Source organism: Sebastes umbrosus, chromosome 4, assembly GCF_015220745.1.
Source record: "Sebastes umbrosus isolate fSebUmb1 chromosome 4, fSebUmb1.pri, whole genome shotgun sequence".
NCBI lineage: Eukaryota > Metazoa > Chordata > Actinopteri > Perciformes > Sebastidae > Sebastes > Sebastes umbrosus.
In genome coordinates this window covers 23,901,008-23,913,419 of record NC_051272.1, presented here as the reverse complement: position 1 = coordinate 23,913,419, position 12,412 = coordinate 23,901,008, and the positions used below count along the sequence as shown (strand labels likewise).

Here is a 12,412-nt window from a genome sequence, read left to right as displayed (position 1 = left end):
CTTTGCTTCATAGTCAGAACAGCGAAAGAGTTCACATGGATGTGAACTGAGTCTCTGCGGGCCTCTGTGACTCAGCCTGGCTAAAAGCTACAGCATCTTTTGTTTGCACGATTTAATTCATCAAATTAATGCAATTAATCCAAGACGTCTATTTTTGGAACATCTGCTTTATACAATGTGCACGCTGGTTATTAGGCGCTGTGACTGCATGTCCTCATTAGTCCGATCAGAATACGATCTGACGTCGGATAAAGGCAAAGTGAACATAAGGAGGAATTAGGTATTGTGATTGTTGTCGGCCTGCTGCTGCTCGGTAGGAAGTAAAATGTTCTGGTGAATATTGAAACTGGCATCATGGTTTCTTTTAACTTTTGTCTGGTTTTTAAACTTTTTGAATTCCCTTCCTGGACCTCCTTGCCACTGAATTCAAACACATTTTGTGACAAGCATTTTTTTTAGTATTTATTATCTATTGTTACACGGCTTTTTGAATACTCGATTCTGATTGGTCAATCACTGCATTCTACGGTCTGTTATTTCTTTATCACAGACCGCAGCTGTGTTTAACAGACTGTTGCTATGGACGCAGTTCTGATCTCGAACTCTGGCGGACCATTTTTGTGTCAAATTTTTGATTTCTTAAGTAAGTAGCCGTGTAATAGGCGGGATAATGTACAGCTAGCGGGTCATTGTTGTGAAAGAAACCCCTTCAGACAGTCTGGCGGTTGCACGACAATCTTACAGTAACAGCTGATAACAGCAGGTGTTTACTTCAATGTGCTGTATGCTTATTCATATGTATTTACTATTCATTATCATATGCACATAGTCTGCAGGCTAAGATGTTTTAATATGTTTGTTTTTATCTAGGTTAAACCATCATTAGCGACAGTCAGTCTGGTACTGGTCTGCTTGGTATCAGGACCATTTTCAGTGGTCTTTCTTTAGTTTCAGGTGTAGGGGGGATGGTAAGGGAGAAAAGAGGCTAATAAGGGTACAAATGTAAGATTTAGGGAGATGTGATGATAGAGAGGAGAGGTGTCAGTAGAAAAAAAGGGGTCGGCCCATGCTGAGGGTCTCCCACACATGCTGCCTGACCCATTGGTCACGCATTTCTTAGCTCTGTGTTGGTGTTTGGGAGGGGGCTGTGGGGAGAGAAGGATCGTGGCATTGTTTCATAAATTAATGTTGAGTCGTATTAACTGATCAGACTTTTGTTTTGTGCATGTGTTGCTCTCTGGAGCGGGGTGGTCAGATTTGGGTTGCTCCATTCTCTCCATTTTCCCACAGGGCGTTGTCCAACTCAAACACAGAGAGACACACACAGGCAGCAGACTAATTGCACCTGGTGTGCCGGACTATGACCTCATTCCAGGAAAAGGAAGAGAATCACCTGACAGACTCATTTGTGTAATCAGCTGTTCATGTGACTGGAGGCCACAGGGTGGATGTCTAGTGCCTCAGGTTATAGATCGTACAAACGGTAGAGACTTGCATGTAAATGCACATGCATGTAAAATAGTTTTGAGTTTATTCTGCTCTTATCTCTGAGCTTCCTTACCAGCAGCCCTTTGTGTCATTGAGGAATGTGGAGTACAAAGAGAATAACTGAGAAAATTGATACATAGAGAGAGAACGACAAAGCCGAAAACACGCTTTCAACTACCTGAAAAGGGGGAGGTACCTGATCTGTCAGCACGGCAAGGAAGGGAGGGGAGAAAGAGAATGAGAGAGAGAAAGAGAGAGAGGAGTGACTGGAAGGGTGTGTTTCTGTGTGGGTGAGAGACAGAGAGAAGGAGGAGGGGTGTAGACAGAAAGAGAGAGAGCCCGAGCAGCCTCTCAGATCTCGGCTGTGGCGAGGACACCCAGGAGAAGTGCATTCCTGAGGCAGCAAGCGAGGGGAGAAGGCAGCAAAGATAGAGCAGAGGAGTCGCGACATCCTTTTAAATCTCTCCGCGACCACGTCAGACTGCCTCTGACCTCCGGACTCTGGACTCGCACGCTCCTCACACACACACACACTCGCTGCCTCGCACGCCAGCCGCACAACCGGCTCTGCTGCTCTGTCACAAGTAAAGGATTTCCCTACCCCGAGTGAGGAAAAGAAACGGGAGAGAATTTAAAAAACACAGACAAGACACAGAAGAGAAGGAGAAGATCCTCTCCCTCGGTGAGTATAAGGGCTTTTTTTTGTGGAGATTGTTTGAATGTGTCCTTGCCTGTTTGAATGTCAGCGTTGGGAAGTTTCTCTGAACTCAGCCAATCTGTCTGTGGCTTTGCTGTATATTACAGCCTGCATGTAAAGAGAGCTATTATTATTATTATGAATCAGTGCAAGCTTGTATGTGTACCTTTTTTTTGGCAGAGAAACAAAGGAGAATATTGTCTTTGGGGAGCTGAGCTGTGTCATTACATGTACCTGTTGACACTAGACCTGCCACCCAACTATTCCTGTATGAACAAAAGGACCCAAACCTGTTTGGGTGAAACTCCACTCTTTGGGCTTTCGTGTTTTTTCACTTTTTCTGTGTGTTTTTTTCTTTTTGTGTTTAGAGTATTCCCAGTGTGACTCAGAGAGTCAGCCTCTATTCATGTTTTTTTTTTTTTTTTTTGTTGGAACTGTGAGACAAGTGCAGGCCATCTCTTGCTCATGTCCTCCAGTAACACAGGCTGCTCCTTTTACCGCTGTTAAGATTAAAGATTCATTTATGGAGCTGGGCCTGAGCAGAGTTCAGCTCACTCGCTGCATGTTCTCCTACCTCATTTAACTGTTAACGTGCTACACATCTCAAATGCCAACACTAATGCACCGAGCCACTCTAAGCCTATTTAAACATTGACTCATCGTTATGCATGGCTAGCATCTTATTTAACATTTGCCAGCATGGTATGTGTCAGATAGTGGAACTCGGAGCTCATTAGCAGGCTGCATTTGTTATCCAATCGGGGGCCATCGATTGGAAACCCCTCACCCCTCCACCCCCTCCCCCCTCCGGGAGGTGATTATTTTTGTTCCTGACTGACTGTGGGAGTTGCACAGTTATACCTCATGTGTTATCTCTGTGTGTTTCACACGGTGAACTTGGTTCCAGAGTGATAATGTCATTATAATAAATGGTTGTAGGGGAAAGAACCAACTTTGACTCAAGCATATATTATGGCTTTAAATTGACTCACATTAATATTAGTTCTAGTCATCCCACTCTTTTTTCTTTCTTTTTCATTTCTATGTACCTGCTAGAACTGGGCGATATATCGATATTATATCAATATCGTGATATGAGACTAGATATTGTCTTTGATTTTGAATATTTTAATATGGCATAACTGTTGTCTTTTTCTGGTTTTAAAGGCTGCCTTACAGTAAAGTGATGTAATTTTCTGAACTTCCCAGATTGTTCTAGCTGTTCTATTATTTCCCTTTACCCACTTAGTCATTATATCCACGTTACTGATGATCTCATTGTTGCCATCACCATCTATTTTGATAATCGGTTAAAGCTGCAGTGGTTAGAAATTGGAGCAAATATGATTCAAAAAGTTATTTTTATAAAACGGTCACTGTATCCTGACAGTAGTGCATGAGACAGGTAATCTGAAAAAAATCATGTGCCTCTGTGTCCTCCGGTGCTCCTAATGGCATCTGCAAGATTTCACAGACCGGAGGAAAACAACCAATCGGAGCCGAGCTGGAGCCTGCCGTCTCTGAGCAGCTGTCAATCACTCGCGAACTTCGATCAAACAGTCAAACTAGGCAGCGCTGATGAAATTAATCAATACTCTGATACTGTAATGCCTATTTCTCACCTCAAATGTTTTCAGAACCATCTTGTAGTGTACCGTTTATCTGTAAAATGAGAAAGTTTGTGACCCAGAAGCTATGTTTAGATCAGTTGAGAAAATACCAAGCATTGCCCACCAGCCGGAGCCCAGCCAATAGGAACGCTCTCTCTCTCTGAAATGACCTGTGATTTTCTGGTTTCTTTACTCTTCTACAACAGTAAACTTAATGTCTTTTGAGTTGTGGACAAAACAAGACATTTGAGGACGTCATCTTGGGCTTTGGGAAACACTGATAGACATTTTTCACAATTTTCTGACATTTTATAGACCAAACTAATCAGTTAATTAATTAAGAAAACAATCTACAGATTAATCGACAAAAATAATCGTTATTCAATATCAAGGTATTAGGTCAAAAATATCATGACATTTTTTTTTCTCCATATCGCCCAACCCTAGTACCTGCACTTGGTAACCCTTGTTCAAATCTATAAATCCCAGTTAATCTTTGCTCATTTAACCGTGTCAGTTGCTGATGCTGACTCTGCATACCACACGCTCCCTGAGAAACCCGCTGTCTTAAGTATAGAACAACATGTATTACCTGGAACCAGTAACATGTTGAAAGTTGAATATGTTTGCTTCAGTTACTTGATGGACAGAGCAGAGAAGTGGTAATATAATGTCCTGCTACGCTAAATGCCCCCTCTCTTTGAAGCACTAAAGATATTATTCCTAAAGCAACTATCAGATGGCAGCAGTCTCAACGCATTATAAAACTTTCAGCTTTCTTCTTCCCAGCCTTGTTTAGTTAGCACTTCTTTTCTCTCTCTTTCCCCTTTGTGTCTCCCTCACTGCCTAGATATTTCTTATTTTCTATCACATGAATGAGCCTGTTCAGCATGGAGAGAGCAGAGTGTCCTCTTGAGAGTCGTCGTGCCTTGTTCTCCGCAACGTTATTTTTACTGCTCTTTCACTGCTCGAATACACAGATGGACTCTCCTCTTTTTCTAGAATAGTCTGTCTGTCTGTCTGTCTGTCTGTCTGTCTGTCTGTCTGTCTGTCTGTCACTCAGCTCGCATGGCAAGGAAAGCAAGTCCACCCATGCGCACCAAGATATCTCTGGGGATTCTTGATGGGAATTTTCAAAGTCATTCTTCATGCTGCGAAGAGACTTAATTTCTCGCTGTCCTTATCAGGAGTGTTTCCCAACTCCTGCAGATGCACTCAGGGCCGGAGGTAATTGGAAACGCTATGACAGCATGTCGGCGAAATAATATGTTTGCATGTTTGGGGCTGTGATTATTTTTTTGGGAAGGTGGTTTGAACCACTTTCTCCCTCCCTCCCTTCCTCTCTCTTTCTTTCTTTCTTTCTTTCTCACGTGTTGCTCCGTCTACCCCTCTTGCCCCCACTTGTTCTTTCCGTGCGTCCTTCCTCCTGCCTGTGCAATGTGACGGAAAGGTAGTGCTGTGCTCTGCTCATGTCGGATCCATTAGGGATGAAAGCACACTGCAGTGATAAAAGATTGATCCCAGTCCTCCTTGCATCACATTCGCATCCCTCACACCCGGCTCCCTCATCTTCCCTCACACCCCCTATTTTCCAATCCAAAGTCAACCCAGTTTTCAATTCATCAAATCATCTGTACTCCTCTAAATAAATCATCCTCGCCAAGTTTACTATGGCAGACTTTTCCCCACGGGATTTCATAAAGGGGAACATTGTGTTTTTCTTGTGCGGGATGCTGTACTCAGCCTGTTGTACAATGTTACAAGTTTTCAGTGATGCGAAGAAAATATCCTCCTCCTTGTGCGATTTTTCTGGACAGGACGTTTTTTAGGAAATGTTCTGAACTGTTCCTCCTTCACTCCCTAAGTGTTTTTTGGTGTTGTACTAGAAAGGGTATTATGTACTTGGCAAGCAGAACCAGTAAGAGACTGGCATCCAGCCCAGCATATACTTCACCTGTTGTATCGGATGTGATAAAGACAAACACAACAGACCTGTAGTTTGTCAGCTGGAAGGCTATAATTACCGAGAGGAAGAAGGGGATTTGGAGAAGGAATTTCACTGCGGTTCTGCTTTTAGATCTTAAGACATGAACCTTTTCAAGGGCACTTGAAAAAAAAAATCTGTGTTGTAAAACTGCGGAAATTTCTGGACTGATCAGAAACAAGTGTGTCTGATCCCAGCTGGAGGTTTGATAAAACACATCCCTAAGGGAATGGGTTGTTGCCAACTGCAAGCTATTCAACTTGTTTTTGTCTTCAGTCAACCTTTTTAGGGAATGTTTTTGAAATAGTTTGAGGTCATTGAGTGGTATACACACCCTTAGCCTGAATCCCTCTTCATTCATCCAACATGTGCAGGTCCCAGGTCAGATTAAACCACCTGCTCTAAGAATGTCCTTAGTCCACCTAAGGATATGTTCCCAAGTGAGTCCAGCAAGCTGTAAAGTTCACCTGAGTGAATGCTGTCATGTGTTGTCGGTTTGAACTTTCCGTAGCCTTCGTGGGTGTTTGCTGTGTCACGTCATCAAACCCGTAGCTTCACATTTCATCTTCTTTTGTCACAGTTGGAACCACTGGCAGGTTATAGTTGCTGGGGTTATGGACGTCTGTGTCTGTTTGTCTTTCTCCGTCCATGGCTCTCAATTCTACCGTGTGTAGTGATTGTAGCGTGGGTAAACATCTCTGCCAGCCCCCTGGGACGGTCATGTGACTATTGTGCACATCTGTGGATGTGTATGTGAGAGTGAGCAGCAGGTTGCTCCCTTTGCTCAACCAGCCATGCTGTGTTGACTCTCTGCACACAGAGCTCTCTGGCCAGTAAATAACATGGTGCCTCAGCCAAGGGCCCCGGACAGGGGCCAGGAGGGGGGTCAAGACGCCAGCAAGAAAAGAGAAAATGTCTGCCTCGGGGCTCGGAGATGCTAAATCAACAGACGGGAGAGGAGAGGCGAGGAGAGAGACAGGTGGATTTGACAGACTCATCCCTCATGCTGAGAGGCGTGACGTTAGACCTGTCATTGAATGTAGATGTGTTTGATCAAGCACATTAGAAGCAAGACAAGCAAATAGGTAGATGGCAGCTACTGGTGCACAAACGTAGGGCTGGGCAAAAATCTGAACTGCAATAATTTCACATATTTATTAGACACAAATACATGGGCAATAAATAAAAGACAGTTCCAAAATCTAAAAATCTTCCTTAGGGTCTCTCTGACATTGAAAGGTCATATAAATGTGCTAAATATTAAAGCATTAGTGATTATCACGTTATCTGCTTTGTTTTGAGTGCAGATGTAGAACCACGGCATGATGAGTTGGAAGCATACGACAGCATTAAGATGGGTGTTGTAGTTTTTTAGGAGACAAGGCACCCAGGACAGCTCTAGCCAAATAAACGAAGTTGACCAAACTTGACCCTTTGCCAATCCCGCCCCTTAAACGCAGACTGGCCAATCACAGCGTAGCATCGGACAGCTCCTACCAGGTTTCGCCAACTCTCTGACTCTGCTACATAGACTTTCATGCAATCGTTTCAGATTTTCGTAATTTTCCAGCTGGTTTTGTGGATTTTAAGCTAGTCATGGTTAAATGTTGTACCTATGGAACGTGTAATAGTGATACTCATTACCTGGAGAGGTTGGAAGGAGATATACGTTTCTAAAATGTTATGTTTCTACGTAAAAAACTGTGGAGCAAACATTAGCAGAGTACATTAGCACATCATTAACTCCTTAGTGCTTCTATGCCATGCTAGCTACTGAAGGTATACTGAATGTATACACATGCTGCTTTTGCTTTTTAATGATTGTAACAGTGATTAGAGACCTACTCGGCTTTATAGGAAGATTGTTGTTCCTTAATTTTATTGTCTTTTGTCTTTATTGCCTGGTGATGGTGGTCCACTTTTACAATGTGCTCTGCCAGCTTCAGCTTCTCTCTTTATCTTTTTAACCTGTTTTTGTTGCTGAATCTGTTTGACATCTTGATATATCCTTCAAACACATAGTATAGACTTCGGTCTGCTACTCTCTGAAATCGCTTTTTTGTTTTTCCAAAAATTAGCTAGATATTTAAACAGGGTGTACAGTTAGTAACAGTGTGGTCTCTTTGGTAGCTCTGACTGCTTGACGGAGTAGCAGCGTGGGGGCAGAGCTTAGTGAAGGGTCAATTAGGTGAGCCTGACACGTACAAGCCGTTCTTTAGTATGTACGAGGATACTCGTAGCTCCAGCTTTCACAGGTGAATCTGTGCCACTTAATGTGCATATGAGTGTTTTCGTTGGACTACCATGCTTCCCAATACCCAGTGACAAATAGACCAAAGCAGACACTTTTTTCATCCGTAGAGATGAGCAGATAAGAAATACTTTCAGCGTCAGGTTATCCACATCTCTGCCGTTCGAAGGTGCAATGTTTGACTCAGACCTGGGCCCTACTCCAAGACGCAGGTTTACTGAGTTGCCTGGTTGCCTTGGCAAAGTAAAAGTTGGATTTTTCTCAAATGAACTGAACATGAACTGCTCCAGGTTTTGCATTGCAAAAGTTATTCAGATAACGCGGTGAACTTGCTTCATGAACAGGTCCTTTATGAAAGGCCTCAGTTATCATCTCTACAAAACCGCCCATACTGTTGTAATTGTGGTCAGTTTCCTTCTGACATATTTCAGACTTGGTGTTTGTGTCTGTCTGCCTGCTGTTGAATATTCCCTCTTTAACAAACACTGTGCTGTCTTGCCTACCGTTCATCCGCTCTCCTCTCTCTTTGTCATTCCCGAGGGGTAGCCGACTTATCTGTCTAAACTCAACAACAGCAGCCTTGTATTAAGTTGTGTGTACATGCATGTGTATCCATGCCAAAGATCACCCCGGAGATCTTGAGTCAGCGGGGTGAAAGGCAGCTTTCTGGAAGTGAAGAGGCACATCAGGCAGATATACTGTCTTGGTCTCGAAGGTGTTCCTATCTAGGTTACTGGGAATCAGCAATAAATCTGCACCGTGCCCTCCTACCTTTTCCTTACTCATCTTGACTGTCCACACATCCTCGCCCCCCCCTCCACTTCTCTGATAGGCGTGATCGTTGCTCCTCCTCAGAGTAATGACAGGGAGAGAGAGTCGTGTGTGACACCTCCCCATCAGACTATAAATCAGGCTTATTGAGAGGCCCACCCTAAGCCTTGTGATCCACATGCAACACAAACAGATTCCACCCTTTGCTCTCTGTGTATTTTAAATGGGTACAATTAGGGTTGAGTATCACCCCTTAAAACCTTTTTGTTATCGACCATATTTCTGGTCATATTTGTAATCATGTTTACTCATTTTGGGATCAGATACTTTGTGATTTAAATCCAGAGTTAGCTAGTTTTATTGTTTTATTTAGGATAAGTTCTTGTGATAACATTTGAGACATTTGGCTTCTCTTGTCAAATGTCAAAAAACATCAAGGATGCACCAACACCAAAATCGGATATCGGGCTGATATTGGCTCAAATAGGTGGATCGGATATGAGTGACAATAGGGTCATTAAACACCCCCACAAGATTCAGTTTCTTGGCACTATAATTATTCTATATTGGTGAACCTCTGCACCTTCATGCTTTCATAAAATACTCTGAAACATCTCATTGATGCCTGTGGGGAAAAGCTGCACTCTGCCTGACCACCTTTGGTAATAGTCCCTTTGTTCCTCCTTATATATGTTCACTTATATATTTTTTTCTTCCTTGTGTCTGAGAGTTGCATTAACTAACCTCTTATATCTGCTCTGGTCTCTATTCTAATAATATGTTTCATTTATAAGACGTTGTTTATTCAGAATATGAGTCTAAAACCTTACCTGCACTGTACAGGTGAGCAATGTGACTGTGTGTTCACAGTACAAAAGCTTCATTATTAACTGAAGGCAACACATTGTTCATAGTTTGATGACACATTGTACATTCCTCAGCGCTCGCCTGTTATCTCAGTATACAGGAACAGCATATTTGTGGAATGAATCTCCTTTATGGTAAGGAAAAGACAACATCTTATCAGTCTGTAGCAGGATTGTACACGCTGCGATAGGTTACCTGAAGGTCTAACACACACACACACATGCTGACTATCCATAGCTGTGTTTACCTGTATCCCTCTCTCCAAGGGCCAGGTATGTTGAAACTCCCTAGGTAAATATTGGAAGGGTTTGAGAAGAGATGTTTTGCATAGCAGACTGACCTTAGCAATGGAGTAAGATGTTAATCTGTACAGCCTGTGGTTTTCTCTCAAAACTTTTCCTGGCAGTTGTTCAAAGAACGTCACAGTCGGGGAACTTCAGTTTCAGTTTCAAAGTTGAATCCAATCAAAACCAGCGGTGAATGGCTTGCATTAGCCATACTAGTAGTTTGTGGTGCCCGTGTAATGTCCGTGACCTCAGATTGATGTCTTAGGAAGAATTCTTCACTTTCATCTGTGAAAACATCCATTCAGCTGTGTTTTCTTTCTGTCGGACTCATATATTTTTGTTGTAAAATTACCGTTCCAGCCCTGCACAAGAATGTGCACCTGCTCTAGTCCTGGATTGATAACTCACCTCACCTAAGTCTGAACTTAAGTCTTGTATATCACTGTAGCACATGATGTGACAGACTGTGCAGATGATGTTGGTTTGTGGCTTTGAGCTCTCTTGTATGCCGTTGTCTTTGCAGCAGCGTATAGATATTTGTTTCCTCAGGCATGCTAATGGCACTATTCCCTTCAGCTCAGATAAGGACTGGCAATTGCATATTGCATCATGGATTGCATGGAATTAAAGTATGATGAAACACCAGTCTCAGTCACTGACTAAATAGCCTTCCTTCCATAACTCTACAGTTGAAGGAGTTTCAACTATATGACTTAAATCAGCGGTTCCCAACCTATTTTGCTTGAAGCCCCCCACCACTAGTATCTAAGAAAAACTGAGCGCCTCCCCCCATATTTTCTGACATCATCACCTTAAAAAAAACAAAAAACAAATCCTTGAAAAAAATCCACAATTTCAGTAAAGTGATTCAGTGTATTAAATGAGTTCATCTTTATTTTTTATTAAATCAACTTTCTTTAATGAATATAACTCATCAGTTTCGTCAACATAAATAAAGTGATGATGTTTCACCAAGTGAATGCAGATACATAATATCATACGATATGAATGGTCAAATAAATGTAATTTATGGTGCTGTTAGCTTACTGCCAGACCATCCTGTTAATACAGGTGTGTGATGTCTTTGCATGGGGGAAACTAAACAGTTTGTTTTTTTCACCTCAGTGAAAATGTAGGTTTTTTTAAAGGCTAAACGCCAACAAATATGGATTGAAGCATATTTCGTTAGATAAAAAAAATACAATACATATTTATTTTTGGACTTTACAATGCTCTTGAGATATTGGAAATGTTTGGATCACATGAGTTGGAAACAATCCTACGCAGCCACTACTGGAATCTAATTCTACAAAGTACAACCTACTATAATGGGCCTACTAATAATATTAGTCTAGCCTAATCTTTATATGAAACTGTGCAGACATTCTAGGTTCAAACAGAATGAGGCCATCTAAATAGAAAAAAAATATATCTTTTTCAAATCTAATGGTGACAACCTCAGAGGAGACAAATCCTGGCGCACCCCCTGTGATCTTTGGCTGGACCCCAGGTTGGGAACCACTGACTTAAATGACATCCAGTTGCTTAGATTGAACCGTTGACGTTATCTTGTGCATAATTCGAGGTCTTATATTGGATTGTGCTTCAAGAAGATAGTTTTAAAAAAAAAAAAGAAAACAAAAAAAAACTGGAGTAAATAATTGATATGAGCAGACATGGAAGCGACCTTTAAATTACTAATGAGTTTAGCTTCAAACCTGTGACACTGGAGGCCGTGGCATTCCTGACTCCTCAATGACACACGCAAGCACACAGGAAGTGAAAGCAGAGCACCCACACATGCACCTGCAAAACGCTCATCTATAAGTGGCATGTGTTGGTAATTTTAAGGCAACTAATTTCCACTTGCGTAAATTGCATCCTTTTAAATTAGTGGGTTCACTTCTTTTACAGTTATATGTTACTTTAGTCCCAAATGAAGCATCATGTTTAAGTTTGAGTCAGCCTGTCTGCCGTCTATCTGTGTAACGTGTTATTTTGGCTATGTGATAAGTAAATGTATGCATGCGTGTGTGTGTGTGTGTGTGTGTGTGTGTGTGTGTACATGTGCGTTTGGCTGGGAACAGAGCGATGTCCTCCTTCCCTGGCAAGCATTGCTGAGTCAGGTCGGAGGTATATAATTACACATGGGTGCCCATCAGCAGTCTGAGAGCCTTCTTCCCTGGCTCACCACAACAATACAAACTCCTGTACTCGCAGGGCTCAGCCTACAGGCGGCCAAACCACTCATCCTGTGCCGAGCTGCCCCGGCCTTCCACAGGCTATGTGCAATCCTGCATTATCATTCTCACCATTAGCCGCTGGCTCTGTGGGCGGATCCATGAGTCAGCGCAAACAAATTCCTGGCCTCTAATGCACTCGCCTCCGCTCGGTTACCGGGGTTGAAACGAAAACAAGTGAATGACTACATCCAATCCAGGTATGAGTAAGTCTTTC

General features: G+C 42.4%; 1 protein-coding gene across 3 annotated transcripts in view; it reads left to right on the top strand.

The window, feature by feature from the left end:
- The window catches only part of rassf7a (Ras association domain family member 7a), a 39,164-nt gene that overhangs the window by 13,544 nt on the left and 13,208 nt on the right, over positions 1–12,412 (top strand). Inside the window, exon 1 of one of the 3 annotated variants that reach the window (XM_037767361.1) lies at positions 1,795–2,170. The exons of the other annotated variants lie outside the window; for them this stretch is intronic. The gene's annotated coding sequence lies outside the window, so the exon portion shown is untranslated. Of the gene's footprint in view, positions 1–1,794; positions 2,171–12,412 lie in introns of those variants that run through there. 3 annotated transcript variants of the gene reach the window in all.